Source organism: Schistocerca piceifrons, chromosome 7 (assembly GCF_021461385.2).
Source record: "Schistocerca piceifrons isolate TAMUIC-IGC-003096 chromosome 7, iqSchPice1.1, whole genome shotgun sequence".
Lineage (NCBI taxonomy): Eukaryota > Metazoa > Arthropoda > Insecta > Orthoptera > Acrididae > Schistocerca > Schistocerca piceifrons.
Window position 1 is genome coordinate 333,199,395 of NC_060144.1, and position 20,439 is coordinate 333,219,833.

At 38.4% G+C, this 20,439-nt stretch overlaps 1 protein-coding gene across 1 annotated transcript in view; it reads left to right on the forward strand.

The window, feature by feature from the left end:
* Positions 1-20,439, forward strand: part of LOC124804595 (unconventional myosin-IXa-like) — a 348,200-nt gene that overhangs the window by 318,331 nt on the left and 9,430 nt on the right. The gene's annotated exons all lie outside the window — the stretch shown is intronic.

The following is a 20,439-nucleotide window of genomic DNA, read 5'->3' on the forward strand; positions in this document are numbered from 1 at the left end:
GAAGCAGTCATATTTTTCCATGCAGTGCGGTGATTAGCTGTGGTGTCTTTTCCTTGTTTCAAAAGTAAAACCATTTCAAAATTTAATACTTAAAATGCTATGTGTCTATGTTGTTTACCTCTTTGGTATTAAATTTGAGTAAAATTTTATGAAATAGCAGCAGATTGATTAACACTTTTATAAACGAAAGTGTCAACATTTCACAGCCAATAAGATCAAAAGTAATCTTGACTAATAAAATTGCAGAGCAAGTGAAACATTTTTAAATGTCTGGGATGCAGGATCACACATGAATGCAGCCATGATGTGGACCAAAAATTAAATTAATTTCCTTTAATATGTGGCAGGAGTGTAAAAAATTTACAGCGTAAAGCTAGGAAAGGAAAATAGCTCAAATTTAACAAAATTGTAGCAGTACCACTCCTTCCCTATGGAAATGAAGCATGCTTGACAATGAAACACCAATAAAGTAGAATATGGTCCCAATAAATGAAGTACTTAAGAATAGTGGAAGGAAGTACTAGAGAAGATCGTAAAAGAAATGAAGATATAAAGAAAGATTTAGGAATATGTAACCTAAATGAAAAAAAGTGGAAGGACTGTAGAGACCCCACGGTTGGAGAAAGATTTCTGCTAAAGGTTCTCAGTTATAAATGCAATGGAAGAAGAAATGTAGGAAGGCCAAACAAGAGCTGGAGTAGTGTAACAGGCAGTTTACCTAATACATGAAGAGAAGAAGAAAGGGGAGGGGGAGGAAGAAGAATAAGAATAAGAAGTGAAAATATATTGGGTATCGGGTTTGAAGTCTTTTATTTCCTTCCCATAGAACAGGGAAGAACTACATACAAGACTGAATAATGTTTAGGAACAAAAGCAGCATGGGATCACTTTCAAGGGAGTCACATTAATACTGAAAGAAAATCAACAATGAAATAGCTGACTTCATGGTATCTGAGACATAAGAAGTGACAGGGTGTAATAAAATCAGAGAACAGGAAGGGCAGACAGCAAATAGACATACATGAGAGCCACAGGGGAAAGAAGCAAACAGTAGTAGAAGAAGAATGAAGCCAAGAAGATAACATAGTGTGACAGAGAAATGTGAAGGATGATGATAAAACTGAATGCTGCAAAGTTTGGAAAGAGCTGGAACAAATTATTTTAAGAGTTAAAATTGAGGTGCAACTGGCAGTTACTTATGACTTTCCTTCGTAAAGGAAAGTTGTATCTGACTGGTGGCTGCTCCATAGTTTTAATTTCTAATAGTCACTATCCCCCCTGCAGGCAGTGTCTGGACTCACTATTTTAAGAGTGTTGGGACGTGGGAAACTGATATTATTATAACAATAGCTGCCAAAAACCCACACAATAACCAAATGCCAGGGTCTGCTGCTATGCTGTTTGACAGAATTACATCTCTGTCTTTAATGTTGAATGACATAGTGGCATGTGTGTACGATGGACAGTGATGGCTTGCTGAGGTTGAAAGAATAAGTTTGGAAAACAATGATGTTTTTGTGCATTTTTACCACCCTGTTGGCCCAAGAACATCATTCAAGAAATGTACTAGTGCAAGGTTGAAAAATGTTTTAAGGAAACTTTTAGTGCTTGAACTTACCACAGCAACTGGGAGGTCTTATTCTATATCACAGAAACTGTCTGAAGAAATAAGTGTTCTTAACATTCACCACCAGGTTTAGAAACAGTTGCATCTCGAAGGATGTTGATTGAAAATATTTATTTTAAGTATGTCAAAATAATATAAATGTTAATTTCAGTGATGTTTCCACTTTTTGTATATAATTCAGTACCTTACTTCAATAATAATTGATTATATTCTGCCAATATCACACTTAAATAGACAACAGCCATAAGATCAGTTGTAGACTAATGTGAATTATTTCCTCATTTTCAAAAATTCATATCTTTGTTCACAGTCATATATCATTGTTGAAATTTTTACAGTACGTTGTTATCATATAGCTGCACAAACTGTGCAAAAATCGTTTTTTTATATTCAGTACCACCTAAGATAACTAACCCCTAACGTTACAAAAAATGAAAATTTTCATATTTCAAAAATTCATAAAAAATTAAGGAAACATTTGTAATTATTCTTTCTCTACATGAGGCTAGTAGTGTATGATATCTAACCATAGGAAAAAAATAGACTCTCATAAATCACTCCTTGTTTGTTATTTTTGGGCCTAAAAAGTGGATTTTTGAAAATTTGGATACCAAATTTTGGAGATAATTGTGACTGGTTATTTTTGAATTTAGGGTATTTTGTGTAATAGACAGTGTTCTAGAGGACACTTTTCTGAAAACAATCATGTCAATTGCAATGTTTTAACTTAACCCAGTGCAGAGATATTCAAATTTTCGGCAATGTCTCCAGACTGAAAAATCGTTGTGCACCTACAAATAAAAATGGCCGCCATCCAGTAAAGGTGCAAGACAAATTATTTTAAAAAACTGTTTTGAACTTTTCAAATGTAGGGCAATCACATATAAAAAATTAAAATATTTGAAAATGGTCAAGCAACCATCGCTGAACCACTTCATATGGATTGACCCATATTGGTTCATGATCAATGCCAACTTCAGGCTTTTCATCCAGTGTAAAAAGTTTCTGTAACCACAGATCAGGTGCTATATGTCATGCTATTCCCTCTGATGAAGTAAATTATATCCATGAAGAAAGTGGAATAGGATGTGTGAAGCCACTGCATATGGACAATATCTTGATGTCTTTGATAACATATGGTTTGGGGTCTAATATTGTGATATTAGGCATACTCTTCTGCCTTATGTCACTCCTCCTTCTGTGAGTCACTTCATTATAGGCTGTGAATGTAGGTGTTTCGATTCCAGATTGCAGAATGTTCAAAGATAACCAGATTATGATTGAACTTCACAGTGCCCTTAATTGCAATAAAGGTAAGAATGATTCTTTAGAAGAGCAAAGCAGAATGGTTGCAGATCCTTGCGTCTGTATCTCAGGATGGTGACTGTTCCTCTCTTCATGACTCTCTTCTCTGCAGGAAAATTAGGAATTTTAAGGCTAATTGAGGAATGTGTTAAATATTGTGTGGACTGATATGCTAAAGTGATTGCTAGAGATTAATGGAAAGTGGTTTAGTTTAAGACTGTGGTATGATATCTATCCTGGCAACTGATAATGTAAAAATAATTATCGGTAATAAAGTGCCAGCAGAGTAGTATACTATGAGTGAAGCAGTGATGGTGTTGTCCTCCTCAGCTTTGATCGTTCACATGTGCATAGACTTACATTACTGAACTATAAGCCTTGATGAGATAGGGAAAATACATAGACAATTGGGAAGTTAGTTATGTATTCAACAGAGCCAAAATCTGTTATTTACTCAAGAAATTATTATTATTTTGAGCAGAGTATGTGGAAGGGGTGCAGAATTGTTGCATGTTAAAAGGAAGGAATGAGTGGAAAGAGTTTTTTTAACTACTTTTTTTCCAAACAGTACCTTTGTACACCCTTTGAAGAATCAAGAAGAGGCTTAAAATTATATCATGATTGGTCAAAAATATTGTAATTAGATACTTAAACAACAGAAAATCCAGGATGGAATGATGACACATATTGTCATAATTAGATACTGCATTATAATGCAAAAAGATATGCAAATACCAATTCTGTCAGTGAGCCAGTGTTGTTTAAACTTAAGTTCAGAATCAATTATATGGAAAGGTGAATGCTGTACAAGGAAGGAAGAGGGTATAATAACTAAAGAAATACTGAAGCATATGATTCAAAACATACAAGATTATACGATTCAAAACATACAAGATTATATGATTTAAAACATACAAGATCAGCAGTGCAACGTTGAGGGGTGGGGGGGGGGGGGGGGGTGGGGGTTCAGAAACAAAAGCTGAATAGTTTACAGAGGCGATCCAAAACTAAACTGTTACAGTAAAGACAGACACTGCAGGTTAACTATACTTTTTAAGATATGAGAATTGCAGATACTGGACCACTTTGACTGGAATGAACATCTCATGCACATGCCAGTAAATCGTAAGAAGCCAGCATTATTATAGTACTGATAAGCCAGCAGTAGTAGATGACATCCTCACAGTTACTAAAATTGATGATGATGATAATGCTCTGATGATTCTCTTCTGGCCATTAAATGAATTTTTGATGCTATGTCTTCTGATATTAGCAAATGGAACTGCTCAAAGCTAATATATAGACATTCATTACATCCAATAAAATGAGATAGCTCTCTGGTGCAAAATTTTTTTGAGTTTGTTGAATGGACTTTTGCCAAAGAAATTTCTGTGTTGTTTTTGAGGATTGTAAGATATTGGCACGAAAGTGGAAAATAAGACACAGGAAAAGAAACCAATTCATCATCCCGATCACCTGTCATGATTAAGACCGCTAACAGTATAGAATATTTGTAGTTAATTTCAGCTGAAGTGCCATTTGCTACCAATTTAATTAGTAATATTGGTTTATATGTATAAGAGGCATTCAAAAAGAAATGAACCGGTGGCATCATTACAGAAACCAGTACCTGTATGTTAGAAGTATTGACCCTGGCTGTTGAGACACTTGTCCCACTGTGACACAAGGCAGTGAATGGCTGTCTCATAAAATTCTTGGGGCTGCAATGTTAACCAGTTCTGCACATACAGCTGGACGTACAGCTGACCACCCTGCACCAAGTGATGAAATCAAAATGACCAGGCAATCTCACCTGTGGGGGCATTCTGCTCCATGACAATGCAAAGTCACACACGGCCAACACAGTCCTGGCACTACTGCAGAAATTCAAATAGGAGGTTCTCGGACACCCTCCATACAGTACGGACCTCTCTCCTGTGATTACGCCATTTTTGGTCCCCTTAAAAAGACTCTGAGGGGCAAACAATTCACCTCAGACGACGACATCCAGCTGTACGTGTGGAACTGATTAACATCGCAGTCCCGGGAATTTTATGAGACAGCCATTGACCGCCGTGTGTCACAGTGGGACAAGTGTCTCAACAGACAGGGTCAATACTTCTAACATACAGGTAGTAGTTTCTGTAATTACGCCTCTGGTTCATTTCTTTTTGAATGCCCCCTTATATATGCATCCATAGTTCCAAGGGACAAAGCCCATGTGGTGCTTGGAGTACTTCCACTAAGCTGGAGATAAAAATGAAAGGCAGTGGCAATGTTTTAGTGGTCTGTTGCCAATGGTGAGAGGTTTGATTTTTTGTGAAATGTATTAGCATTTTGAAGGCTTCAACCACAATAGTTGCTAGCTGGCCACTGTGACCGAGTGGTTCTAGGCACTTCAGTCTGGAATTGCACGACTGCTATGGTCGCAGGTTTGAATCCTGCCTCGGGCATGGATGTGTGTTATGTCCTTAGGTTAGTTAGGTTTAAGTAGTTCTAGGGGACTGATGACCTCAGATGTTAAGTCCCATATTTCTCAGAGCCATTTGAACCATTTGAACACTAGTTGCTTCCTTCTGCAAAGAACTTGGTGTGATGCATTTTAACGTATTTGACAATAGTAAATTAGTTTTCTGCTTACCAAAAGGATAAAACAGTTTCATGGTAGCAAATACAATGAGGAGCCAAAGAAACTGGTATAGGCAAGTGTGTTCACATACAGAGATATGTAAACAGGCAAAATAAGGTGCCGTGGTAGGCAACACATATATTGAGACAAGTGTCTGGCACAGTTGTTAGATCGGTTACTGCTGCTAAACTGGCAGGTTATCAAGATTAAAGTCAGTTCAAACATGGTATTATAGTCAGCACAAAAGTGATGGGACACAGCATCTCCGAGATAGCAATGAAGTGAGGATTTTCCATACGACCATTTCACAAGTGTACTGTGAATATCGGGGATCTGGTAAAACATCATATCTCCGACATTGTTGCGGCTGGAAAAAGACCCTGTAAGAATGGGACCAACGACAACTGAAGAGAATTGTTCAATTTAATAGAAGTGCAAACCCTCTGCAAATTGCTGCAGATTTCAAAGCTGAGCCATCAACAAGTGACAGCGTATGAACCATTCAATGAAACATCATTGATATGGGCACACTCTGGTACCCTTGATGACTGCACAACCCAAAGCTTTACTACTCGCCTGGGCCTGTCAATACCGACATTGGACTGTTCATGATTGGAAACATGCCTGGTTGGGCAAGTCTCATTTCAAATTGTGTCAAGCAGGTGGACACGTACGAGTGTGGAGACAACTTCACGAATCCGTGGACCCTGCATGTCAACATGGGACTGTTCAAGCTGGTGGAGGCTCTGGAATGGTGTGGGTCATGTGCAGTTGAAGTGATATGGAACTCCAGTACGTGTGATTATGACTCTTGACAGGTGACACATACATAAGCATCCTGTCTGATCACCTGCATCCATTCTTGTCCATTGTGCATGCTGAGGAACTTGGGCTATTCCGGCAGGGCAATGCGACACCCCACATGTATAGAATTGCTACAGAGTGGCTCCAGGAACCCTCTTCTGAATTTAAACTTGTCTGCTGGTTACCAAACTCTCCAGACATGAACATTATTAAGCGTATCTGGGATGCCTTGCAACATGCTGTTCAGAAGAGATCTCTACCTCCTCATACTCTTACAGACTTGTGGACAGCCCTGCAGGATTCATGGTTTCAGTTCCCTCCAGCACTACTTCAGACAACAGTAGAGTCCATGCCATGTAGTGTTGCGGCACTTCTGCGTGCTCTTGGGGCCCTACATAATGTTAGGCAGTTGTACCAGTTTCTTTCGCTTTTCAGTGTAGATGGCTACAAAGGGTTCATAGTAGAAGAGATTAATTGCACCTAAAACAAACTCTTTATTGGTTGTCTTTTTTGTCATGCTCTGTCCATTGTCTCTCTGACATCGTAACTTAATTTGAAGTAGTTTGTGACTGTATGCAGGAATCCTGCTCAATATCTTGACCCATACAAAACTGGCAGCCAAGCCAATTGACGTGTTTAAAAAAAAATAATTTTAACAGTAAAAAAGGTAGTTTGCTAGCTTGGAAGTGGAACATAGGCTGTGGTAGTAATCTCTTTGAAACACTGATTACGGACATCTGCAAAATTTCTGAAATATATGATGTAAGAAAAATACATAAAAAAGTAATCCATTTAGTCATATCGGTTGCGTGATAGTGTGATCTAATAAAAAATAAATATCCTTTAAAATTTTGATTTTATTTCTTAAATCCGTCTGAGTGCCAGTAAGATATAAATCTGATTTACATAATTTGCAGTTTACTCTCAGTAGTTTCATAATTTTAAAGGAAAACATGTATAATTTTTTTCATGTATTTAAATTTTAGCTACAAAGCCACATTGTTGTTGTTGTTCTTGTAATTCTCGTCTGAAGACTGCTTTGATGCAGCACTCCACACTAGTCTATCCAGAGCAAGCCTCTTTGTCTCTGAATAACTACTGCAAGCTACAGCCATTTGAACTGGCTTACTACCCCCATGCACCATGGACCTTGCCGTTTGGTGGGGAGGTTTGCGTGCCTCAGCGATACAGATGGCCGTACCGTAGGTGCAACCACAACGGAGGGGTATCTGTTGAGAGGCCAGACAAACGTGTGGTTCCTGAAGAGAGGGAGCAGCCTTTTCAGTAGTTGCAGAGGCAACAGTCTGGATGATTGACTGATGTGGCCTTGTAACATTAACCAAAACGGCCTTGCTGTGCTGGTACTGCGAACGGCTGAAAGCAAGGGGAATCTACAGCCGTAATTTTTCCCGAGGGCATGCAGCTTTAGTGTATGGTTAAATGATGATGGCGTCCTCTTAGGTAAAATATTCTGGAGGTAAAATAGTCCCCCATTCGGATCTCCGGGCAGGGACTACTCAAAAGGACGTCGTTAACAGGAGAAAGAAAACTGGCGTTCTACGGATCGGAGCGTGGAATGTCAGATCCCTTAATTGTGCAGGTAGGTAGGAAAATTTAAAAAGGGAAATGGATAGGTTGAAGTTAGATATAGTGGGAATTAGTGAAGTTCGGTGGCAGGAGGAACAAGACTTTTGGTCAGGTGAATACAGGGTTATAAATACAAAATCAAATAGGGGTAATGCAGGAGTAGGTTTAGCTCTGCAGATGATGAAGAAATTGATGAAATGTATGATGAGATAAAAGAAATTATTCAGGTAGTCAAGGGAGGCGAAAATTTAATAGTCATGGGAGACTGGAATTCGAGAGTAGGAAAAGGGAGAGAAGGAAACATAGTGGGTGAATATGGATTGGGGGAGAGAAATGAAAGAGGAAGCCGTCTGGTAGAATTTTCCACAGAGCATAACTTAATTATAGCTAACACTTGGTTCAAGAATCATAAAAGAAGGTTGTATACATGGAAGAATCCTGGAGATACTAGAAGGTATCAGATAGATTATATAATGGTAAGACAGAGATTTAGGAACCAGGTTTTAAATTGTAAGACATTTCCAGGGGCAGATGTGGACTCTGACCACAATCTATTGGTTATGAACTGTAGATTAAAACTGAAGAAACTGCAAAAAGGTGGGAATTTAAGGAGATGGGACCTGGATAAACTAAACCAGAGGTTGTACAGAGTCTCAGGGAGAGCATAAGGGAACAATTGACAGGAATGGGGGAAAGAAATACAGTAGAAGAAGAATGGGTAGCTTTGAGGGATGAAGTAGTGAAGGCAGCAGAGGATCAAGTAGGTAAAAACACGAGGGCTAGTAGAAATCCTTGGGTAACAGAAGAAATATTGAATTTAATTGATGAAAGGAGAAAATATAAAAACACAGTAAATGAAGCAGGCAAAAGGGAATACAAACAACTCAAAAATGAGATCGACAGGAAGTGCAAAATGGCTAAGTAGGGATGGCTAGAGGACAAATGTAAGGATTTAGAGGCTTATCTCACTAGGGGTAAGATAGATACTGCCTAGAGGCAAATTAAAGAGACCTTTGGAGAAAAGAGAGCCACTTATATGAATATCAAGAGCTCAGATGGAAACCCAGTTTTAAGCAAAGAAGGAAAAGCAGAAAGGTGGAAGGAGTATATAGATGGTCTATACAAGGGCGATGTACTTGAGGACAATATTATGGAAATGGAAGAGGATGTAGAAGAAGATGAAATGGGAGATACGATACTGCGTGAAGAGTTTGACAGAGCACTGAAAGACCCGAGTCGAAACAAGGCCCCGGGAGTAGACAACATTCCATTGTAACTACTGACGGCCTTGGGAGAGTCAGTCCTGACAAAACTCTACCATCTGGTGAGCAAGATGTATGAGACAGGCGAAATACCCTCAGACTTCAAGAAGAATATAATAATTCCAATCCCAAAAAAAGCAGTTGTTGACAGTTGTGAAAATTACCGAACTATCAGTTTAATAAGTCACAGCTGCAGAAAACTAACGCAAATTCTTTACAGACAAATGGAAAAACTTGTAGAAGCCGACCTCGACGAAGATCAGTTTGGATTCCGCAGAAATGTTGGAACACGTGAGGCAATACTGACCCTACGACTTATCTTAGAAAATAGATTAAGGAAAGGCAAACCTACATTTCTAGCATTTGTAGACTTAGAGAAAGCTTTTGACAATGTTGACTGGAATACTCTCTTTCAAATTCTGAAGGTGGCAGGGGTAAAATACAGGGAGCGAAAGGCTATTTACAATTTGTACAGAAACCAGATGGCAGTTACAAGAGTCGAGGGGCATGAAAGGGAAGCAGAAGTTGGGAAGGGAGTGAGACAGGGTTGTAGCCTGTCCCTGATGCTATTCAATCTGTATATTGAGCAAGCAGTGAAGGAAACAAAAGAAAAATTCGGAGTAGGTATTAAAATCCATGGAGAAGAAATAGAAACTTTGAGGTTCACCGATGACATTGTAATTCTGTCAGAGACAGCAAAGGACTTGGAAGAGCAGTTGAACGGAATGGACAGTGTCTCTAAAGGAGGATATAAGATGAACATCAACAAAAGCAAAACAAGGATAATGGAATGTAGTCGAATTAAGTCGTGTGATGTTAAGGGAATTAGATTAGGAAATGAGACACTTAAAGTAGTAAAGGAGTTTTGCTATTTGGGGAGCAAAATAACTGATGATGGTCGAAGTAGAGAGGATATAAAATGTAGACTGGCAATGGCAAGGAAGGTGTTTCTGAAGAAGAGAAATTTGTTAAAATCGAGTATAGATTTAAGTGTCAGGAAGTTGTTTCTGAAAGTATTTGTATGGAGTGTAGCCATGTTATGGAACTGAAACACGGACGATAATTAGTTTGGACAAGAAGAGAATAGAAGCTTTCGAAATGTGGTGCTACAGGAGAATGCTGAAGAATAGATGGGTAGATCACATAACTAATGAGGAGGTATTGAATAGAATTGGGGAGAAGAGGAGTTTGTGGCACAACTTGACAACAAGAAGGGAGCAGTTTGTAGGACATGTTGTGAGGCATCAAGGGATCACAAATTTAGCATTGGAGGGCAGCGTGGAGGGTAAAAATCGTAGAGGGAGACCAAGAGATGAATACACTAAGCAGATTCAGAAGGATGTAGGTTGCAGTAAGTACTGGGAGATGAAGGAGCTTGCATAGGATAGAGTAGCATGGAGAGCTGCATCAAACCAGTCTCTGGACTGAAGACGACGACGACAACAACAACAACAACAACAACAACAACTGTATTCGTGACTAGATCTTATTCTAAGATATTTACCCACCACAGTTCTCTTGATTACAAAGTAGACTATTCCTTTTTGCCTCAAGATATGTCCTAACAACCGATCTGTTGTGGTAGTCCTGTTGTTCAATGTATTTCTTTTTCCCCATTTCAGTTCAATATATCCTCATTAGCTGTTCAATGTGCCTATCTGATTTTCATCATTCGTCTGTAGCACCACATTTAAAGAGCACCTATTCCCTTCTTCTCTGAAATGTTTTTATTGTTCACCTTCAGAAAAGACTTCTAACACTTCGATGTTTAAGGATTTATCTTTTTCAGAAACACTATTTATCTGCTGAATGTCATCATTGTCACCTATTTTCTTGCCCAAATACAAAACTCATTTACTGATTTTAGACTTTAATTTCCGTATTTAATTCCCATCACCTGATTTAATTTGATTACATTTCATTACCCTTGTTTTACTTTTGCGATTTTCCATACACCATCCATTCCATTCAGCTATTCTTTCAAGTCCCTTACCACCTTTGCTGCCAGAGGTGGTAAGGGACTTGAAAGCAAATAAAATTTTTATTTCATCTCCCTGAATCTTAATTCTGTATCCTAATTTCTCCTTGGTTTTCTTTATTGTGTGCTCAATGCTCAGATTGTCTCACTCGGTTTCCAACAGTTGCTTCCCCTTTTATGTCTTTAACATTTACTTGCAGTGTGATCTCTGTGCAAGTTGTGAATAACCATTCGCTCTCTCTGTTTTATCTTTGCTACCTTCAGAATTTCAAAGAGTGTATTACAGTCAACATTCTAACACGTTTTTTCTAAATCTATACTCTTGCTTTAAAGTGTGTTCGTTTTTTCTTAAAAGTATCGTCTAAGGTAAGCCTTAGGACCTGTATTGCCATTCACATTCCTACATATCTCTGGAACCCAAACTGATCTGACCTAAGGTCAGCTTCTACCAGTTTTTCCCATTCTTCTGTAAGTAACTAATGTCAGTATTTTGCAACCCTGACATATTGAAGTGATAGTTCCGAAATATTCACACGTCAGCAGCTGCATTGTTTTTTGGAATTGTAATAATTACAGTCTTTTTGAATTCTGAGGTTATCTCAAGTGTCTCATATATCTTGCACTTTAGGTGGAATAGTGTTGTCATGGCTGGCTGTCCCAAGGATCTCAGTAGTTCTGAAAGAATGTTATCAACTCCATGGGTTTTTATTTACCTTAGGTCTTTCAGTGCTTTGTCAAATTCTTCTCACAGTGTCATATCTCCATCTCACCATCATATATTTCCCTTATTTTTTCTGTTATATTGTCTTATCTTAAAGTTAATTTACCTTGTTTACCCCTTCCACATATTCCTTCTACCTACCAGCTTTCTGTTCTTTGCGTAATATTGACTTGCCATTTGATATCCATACAGCTGCTTCTCTTCCAAAAGTCTCTTCAATTTTCCTATATGCAACATGCACCTTTCTCCTAGTCGTGCATGCTTCTGTAACCTTGCATATGTGCTCTAGCCATTTCCGCTTAGCCATTCTTGCACTTCTCAGTCACATTTAGAACATGGTATTTTGCATTTGTTGCATTTTTATATTTAAACCTTTTGACAGCTGGCGTCTATATTTCATGCATTAGCCAACTGTTTCTATTTGACCTTGTCTTTTTACCTATTTGATCATCTACCCTTTCACCATTTCATCTCTCAAGAGTCATTCATCTGCTGTGTTTTTTAATCCCTCTGAAGCTCTCAAAACCTCTGGTTCTTTTAACTGATCTAGGTCCCCACCACCTTAAAATCCTACATTTTTGCAGTTTCTTCAGTGTAAATCTTCAGTTTACAATTAATAAATTGTAGACAAAGTCCATATCTGCCCCTGGAAGAGTTTTGCAGTAAAAGACTTGGTATTGAAATCTGTTTTACTGTTATGTAATCCATCTGAAACCTTCCATTGTCTCCAGCTATACATACCTCCTTTCATAAATATTGGAACAGGTATTGGCAGTGATGAAATTGTGCGCTGTCCAAAAGCAATTATTAAATTGTGCTTTGTGTAACATTCTGCCATGCCAGTTCCATGTTCATTCCTGTACCAGAGTGGATGTTTTCCTTCTACTTCTCCTTCTCGTCCTTTTCCTGCTATCATATTCCAATCCTCTACTGTCATCTCCCTTAACTATCTGAGTAGTTTAGTCAGTCTCATCAAACATTCTTTCAATTTATTCATCATCAGCAAAGCTAGTTGGGCTATAAAATTGTACTTCTTTAATGGGTGTGGCTATTGCATATAATACATTGACTATAATGTTGTTAATTGCTTATCTGCATTCTTTTTTCCTAATTTGTTATTAGACTACTCTTATGTTTGATTTTGTGTTGATAATCCTGTACTGGACTGACCAGAATTCTTCTTCTTCCCTTCACCACATTTCACTTATTCCTGCTGTATCTAACATCAACCTTTCCATTCCCCATATTGCATGCTGTAAATTTCCTATGCGACTGAGAGATGTTACATTCCACACTCCACCCCATCGAAGGCCGGTTTTGTTTTCCTGATAATGATATCTTCCTGAGTGGTCCGCTCCTGGAAGCCCAAATGGGGGACTATTTTACCTCTGAAATATTTTACCCAAGACGATGCTGTCATAGTTAAACCATGCAGTAGAGCTTCAGGCAATCGGGAAAAGTAATGGCTGTAGTGTCCCCCTTGCTTCAGTGATTCACAGCGCAATCCAGACTCTTACCCATGAAACTACAGAAAGGCTTCATGCCACTCTTCAGGAACCACAGATTTGTCTGGCCTTCCCACAGGTACTGCTCTGTTGTAGTTGCACCAGCACAGTGGATATCTGTGTTGTTGGGGCACAGGGGATGCTAAATTCACCTGGATAACACTAGTCTTGGATGCCACTATGTTGTGTACACACCCAGTGTAGAATGTTATGGACATCCATATAGGTACTTTCGTGGTTGTATCAAGTTCTGAGACGTGGAAGAAGCCATATATTAATAGTTTTTAACTACTACGTACGTCCTATGAATGTAGACTGCTTCAAATAGTGAAGATCTTCCAAAAAAACATGGCTGTTGGTATAATTTGTTATAACTAAATATGAGATAAAAATTACTGGCAGTTGAAGTCTTCATGGTGTTTACATTTGAACTGAGGTGCAGGTTGGAAGGTGCTGTAGTGGTCTTGTGGTTAGAATATTGGGTTGTTAAAAGGAACTATCTGGTGCATTGGTCCACATCCTTCTATATCTAATATATTTTTTTTTTTTTACCCTTTGCTTTTTAAAAGAGTCTGGGGCCATATTAGTTTAAGGAAAGTATGTTCGGTAATATTTGATGATGTATACATATAACGCATTATTGTGGCCAAGATAGGCACGAAGCCCATGCCTACTACAGTAGTACAAGTTTATATGCCAACTGGCTCTGCAGATGATGAAGAAATTAATGAAATGTATTATGAGATAAAAGAAATTATTCAGGTAGTCAAGGGAAACGAAAATTTAATAGTCATGGGTCACTGTACTTCGAGAGTAGGAAAAGGGAGAGAAGGAAACATAGTGGGTGAATATGGATTGGGGGAGAGAAATGAAAGAGGAAGCCGTCTGGTAGAATTTTCCACAGAGCATAACTTAATTATAGCTAACACTTGGTTCAAGAATCATAAAAGAAGGTTGTATACGTGGAATAATCCTGGAGATACTAGAAGGTATCAGATAGATTATATAATGGTAAGACAGATTTAGGAACCAGGTTTTAAATTGTAAGACATTTCCAGGGGCAGATGTGGATTCTGACCACAATCTATTGGTTATGAACTGTAGATTAAAATTGAGAAACTGCAAAAAGGTGGGAATTTAAGGAGATGGGACCTGGATAAACTGAACCAGAGGTTGTACAGAGTCTCAGGGAGAGCATAAGGGAACAATTGACAGGAATGGGGGAAAGAAATACAGTAGAAGAAGAATGGGTAGCTTTGAGGGATGAAGTAGTGAAGGCAGCAGAGGATCAAGTAGGTAAAAACACGAGGGCTAGTAGAAATCCTTGGGTAACAGAAGAAATATTGTATTTAATTGATGAAAGGAGAAAATATAAAAACACAGTAAATGAAGCAGGCAAAAGGGAATACAAACGACTCAAAAATGAGATCGACAGGAAGTGCAAAATGGCTAAGTAGGGATGGCTAGAGGACAAATGTAAGGATTTAGAGGCTTATCTCACTAGGGGTAAGATAGATACTGCCTAGAGGAAAATTAAAGAGACTTTTGGAGAAAAGAGAGCCACTTGTATGAATATCAAGAGCTCAGATGGAAACCCAGTTCTAAGCAAAGAAGGGAAAGCAGAAAGGTGGAAGGAGTATACAGAGGGTCTATACAAGGGCGATGTACTTGAGGACAATGTTATGGAAATGGAAGAGGATGTAGAAGAAGATGAAATGGGAGATATGATACTGCGTGAAGAGTTTGACAGAGCACTGAAAGACCTTAGTTGAAACAAGGCCCCGGGAGTAGACAACATTCCATTGGAACTACTGACGGCCTTGGGAGAGCCTGTCCTGACAAAAGTCTACCATCTGGTGAGCAAGATGTATGAGACAGGCGAAATACCCTCAGACTTCAAGAAGAATATAATAATTCCAATCCCAAAGAAAGCAGGTGTTGACAGATGAGAAAATTACCGAACTATCAGTTTAATAAGCCACGGCTGCAAAGTACTAACGCGTATTCTTTACAGACGAAAGGAAAAACTGGTAGAAGCTGACCTCGACGAAGATCAGTTTGGATTCCGCAGAAATGTTGGAACACGTGAGGCAATACTGACCCTACGACTTATCTTAGAAAATAGATTAAGGAAAGGCAAACCTACATTTCTAGCATTTGTAGACTTAGAGAAAGCTTTTGACAATGTTGAGTGGAATACTCTCTTTCAAATTCTGAAGGCGGCAGGGGTAAAATACAGGGAGCAAAAAGGCTATTTACAATTTGTACAGAAACCAGATGGCAGTTACAAGAGTCGAGGGGCATGAAAGGGAAGCAGCAGTTGGGAAGGGAGTGAGAAAGGGTTGTAGCCTGTCCCCGATGTTATTCAATCTGTATATTGAGCAAGCAGTGAAGGAAACAAAAGAAAAATTCGGAGTAGGTATTAAAGTCCATGGAGAAGAAATAAAAACATTGAGGTTCGCCGATGACATTGTAATTCTGTCAGAGGTAGCAAAGGACTTGGAAGAGCAGTTGAACGGAATGGAAAGTGTCTTGAAAGGAGGATATAAGATGAACATCAACAAAAGCAAAACGAGGATAATGGAATGTAGTCGAATTAAGTCGTGTGATGTTAAGGGAATTAGATTAGGAAATGAGACACTTAAAGTAGTAAAGGAGTTTTGCTATTTGGGGAGCAAAATAACTGATGATGGTCGAAGTAGAGAGGATATAAAATGTAGACTGGCAATGGGAAGGAAGGTGTTTCTGAAGAAGAGAAATTTGTTAACATCGAGTATAGATTTAAGTGTCAGGAAGTCGTTTCTGAAAGTATTTGTATGGAGTGTAGCCATGTATGGAAGTGAAACATGGACGATAAATAGTTTACACAAGAAGAGTTTAGAAGCTTTCAAAATGTAGTGCTACATAAGAATGCTGAATGTTAGATGGGTGGATCACATAACTAATGAGGAGGTATTGAATAGAATTGGGGAGAAGAGGAGTTTGTGGCACAACTTGACAAGAAGAAGGGAGCGGTTGGTAGGACATGTTCTGAGGCATCAAGGGATCACAAATTTAGCATTGGAGGGCAGCATGGAGGGTAAAAATCATAGAGGGAGACCAAGAGATGAATACACTAAGCAGATTAAGAAGGATGTAGGTTGCAGTAGGTACTGGGAGATGAAGCAGCTTGCACAGGATAGGGTAGCATGGAGAGCTGCATCAAACCAGTCTCTGGACTGAAGACCACAACAACAACAACATACATATAAGAGTGCTCCTCCCAGGAGTGAGTTGTAATTGTGAATAATTTACAAATTAAGCATGAAACACATGAATGCCAGTGAATGTTCGAAATAAGTAAACAAGATAAGTACCATACAAAATAAAAACCATCAGAAAGACTGATACATTTGGAAAAGAATTAAAATGTGAATTAGTATCGGCCATCTATAAAGTATAAAAGAATATTTACAAGCTAGTTATTTTAGGAGTCTTCTTTTCCAAACAAGAACATTTTATACATATGCAGATGTAACGTATTCTGATGCTAGCACAGGAATGTACCTACAGCTGTTTTTTCTCATTGTTTCAGTTACTTTCAAAAGTGAAAAGGAGGAAGTTCATTTTTCTTGCAGTGAATTGTAATTTTTTGCGCAAGTTGGGTCATACTTCAGACGGTCACCAGGCTTTTACTGTTGGGGAAGCTTATTTCAAGTACTTTTTGTAATACTTAATTATGGTGTGTAAATAATGAGTAAGAAGTTGGCAGGTTCTTTTTTACTTTCAAAGAAGGGACGGGCAAGAATAGTTTCCAAATTTCAATAAATGTACCAATTTAAGATATGAGTTGCTGCTGTAATTCATGAGCAGGAATGTCTAATATAGTTACACTGATACATAGTATTTACAATCTTTTTACAATTTCAGAACAGTTTTAAGGTGACACTGCATTTATTATTTTGATGTCAAAACACACATAATTTTGTAGGTGTAGCTAGAAAAAATTATATTACAGAAATGGTCTTCATATGAGTAAACAAATCAATTAAAATGAAGCCAATAAACAGTTCAAAGTGAATAAGATGAGGGAAGATACGACTTACCCACTAGTACGCAGCCAATAAATCCATTTCAATTTTTTAATACTAATGAAGCACACGCAATGATTGGGTACTTGCACACCATTTCTGAAAAGAATGTAACTTTGTTATCCATCCATTACTTTCATGCTTGGAAATAATTATGTACGGCGCTGAAAACAGCAACCAGTCACATCAGTTCAGATTGGTAAACTGCTTTTATATAAACATTCCTTAGGTGGTGGCACGTATCAACATGATGATGGTGTCAACTTCCAAGTGAAATTGTGAGGCTGTAGTGCACCATGGTTACCTTTCTCCAATAGCACAAGATAGAGAACTGTTCCATGGGAGACTCACTGAGCTCAGACTCGATAAGACCATGAAAGTCAACAGATGTCCCCGACAGTCAACACTGCGCATGTACACTCTGTAGCAACATCTACATTTATATCCACATGGCTACTCTACAAATCATACTTTAAATGCCTGGCAGAAGGTGCATTGAACCACCTTCACACTAATTCTCTATTATTCCACTCTCAAACAATACGCGGAAAAAACAAACAGTGTCTATATCTTTCCGTGCAAGCTCTGACTTTCCTTATTTTATTACGATGATCATTTCTCCATATGTACTCCCTTTGTCAGAAAAGTTGCAGGACAGTTTTATTTAAAAGTAGAAAATTGGACTTACTCCTGTGGATGTAGTCCCCTTGGCTGGCTGTACATGGTTGCCAACATTTTTGGTGGTGTTGGAAGTAAGCAGGGAAATTTTCAACTGTGATGCTTGTAACCTCATCTGTTATGGCATGTTGGATGCCTGTGAGATCTTGAAGAAGCTTTCCTTCCATTTGCATTTTCACTCATGGAAAAAAGAAAAAATAGCAAGGCAAGAGGTCAGGCGAATATGGCAGGGCAATAATAGAATATATAACCAGTAACAAATAAAGCAGTATGGGGTCTTGGATTATAATGCAGTAAGAACCAATCCTGAGAAAGCTGCAAATCAGGGCAGCGATGTCGCATTGCTTGTCACAAATGTTTCATGACTCCGACATAAAGAGTTGGGTTCACTGTTAGACCTGAAGGAATATAGTCATGGTGAACTAATTCTTTATTGTCAGAGGATGCGATCAACATTGTCTTTGTTCTTGAAGGTTGTTGTTTGACGTTTTTCAAGGCCAGTGATTGAGAACTCCGCCATTCAGCACTTTGACGCTTCCTGTGAGGATCATACTAGTAACATCAACTCTCATCCCCGGCAATAATCTTTGACAAATATGGGATCATGTTGGGCTCTATCCAGAAGTTCGGCAGAAATTTTTCATCTTTCCTGTTTCTGTTAGTGTGTGAGGAAGAGTTTTGCACTAAGTTTTCATTTTTCTAAATCTTTGCATAAACTCTTATGTTCAAATTAAGTTTTTCTGATATTACACACTCCATGTTTGCATTGGTATGTGCTGCAGACAGGCAACCAGCTCTGGGATCATCTTGCATTGAACCTCTACTTTCACGAAACCTTTTGTACCCTTAAAAAACATGTCTTCTTGAAAGTACCTCAACTGCATACCCTTGCTTAATTATTGTCCACATTTCACTAGAGTTTCCCGAGCTTAACACAGAACTTAATGTTCACTTTTTGCTCACAATCACCAACCTTTGTGTCACCATAACTACTATGCCAAGAATCCAAATAGTGTGTTGCTAAGCACAGCAATACCACCTAGTGAGTTTGAGCAGAACATGGCCAAGGTTATTTTAGGGACACACACATGCCAGGTAACATAAAAACAACATTTCTTCCTTTTTACTGTTGCAAACTCAAAACCTGTCCTGGAACTTTTCTGTCAAAGGGAGTAGGTCAGCATTGACAAAATATTTTTGTATTTAGAGCAGAAAGTTGGTGATTGAAATTTCACGAGAAGGTCACACTGCATTGAAAAACATCTTTGTTTCAACGATTTCCAGCTTGAATCTTGTGTCAAGTCGATGACACTCTCGCCCCCCTATTGCTCAGTAATATAAAATGTGCTGCTCGTCTTTGAACTTTCTCAATGTACTCCATTACTCCTATGAGTAAGGATCCCACACCGTGCAGTGGTACTCCAAAATAGGATGAACAAGAGTAGAGTAAGCAGTCTCATTAGTAGATCTGTTGCATCTTCTAAGTGGTCTGCCAAGAAAACAAAGTCTTTGGTTTGCCCTCCCCATAACATTTTCTGTGTTTTCTTTCCAGTTTAAGTTGTTCGTAATTGTAATTCCTAGGTGTTTAGTTGAATTCATAGGCTTTAGATTTGAGTGATTTATCATGTATTTGAAATGTAATAGAATCTCTTATGTTCAAATTAAGTTCTTCTGATATTACACACACCCCTCATTTGATGACCTCTCACTTTTCATTATTTGGGGTCAGTTGCCAAGTTTCACAGGATGCAGATAGCTTATCTATATAATTTTGCAATTGGTTGTCATCTTCTGATGACTTTACTACATAATATACGACGGCATCATGTGCAAACAACCTAAGACAGCTGCTCAGCTTGTCTCCTAAATCAGTTATATAGATAGGGAGCAGCAGAGGGCTTATAACACTGCCTTGGGGAACACCAGAAATCACTTCTGTTTTACTCATTGACTTTGTGCCAGTTACTGCAAACTGTGACCTCTCTGAAAGGAAATCATGAATAAAGGCATAACGGAGATGATATTCCATAAGCATGTGATTTGATTACGAGCCGCTTGTGAAGTACGATGTTAAAAGGCTTCTGGAAATCTAGAAATATGAAATCAATTTGAATCCATAGTCAACGACACTCAACTCTTCGTTGATTAAAGAGCTAGTTGCGTTTCACAAGAACAATATTTTCTAAATTCATGCTATGTGTCAATAGATGCATGGTAATAGAGGTAAGTCATAATGTTTGAACACAATATATGTTCCAAAATCTTGCTGCCTA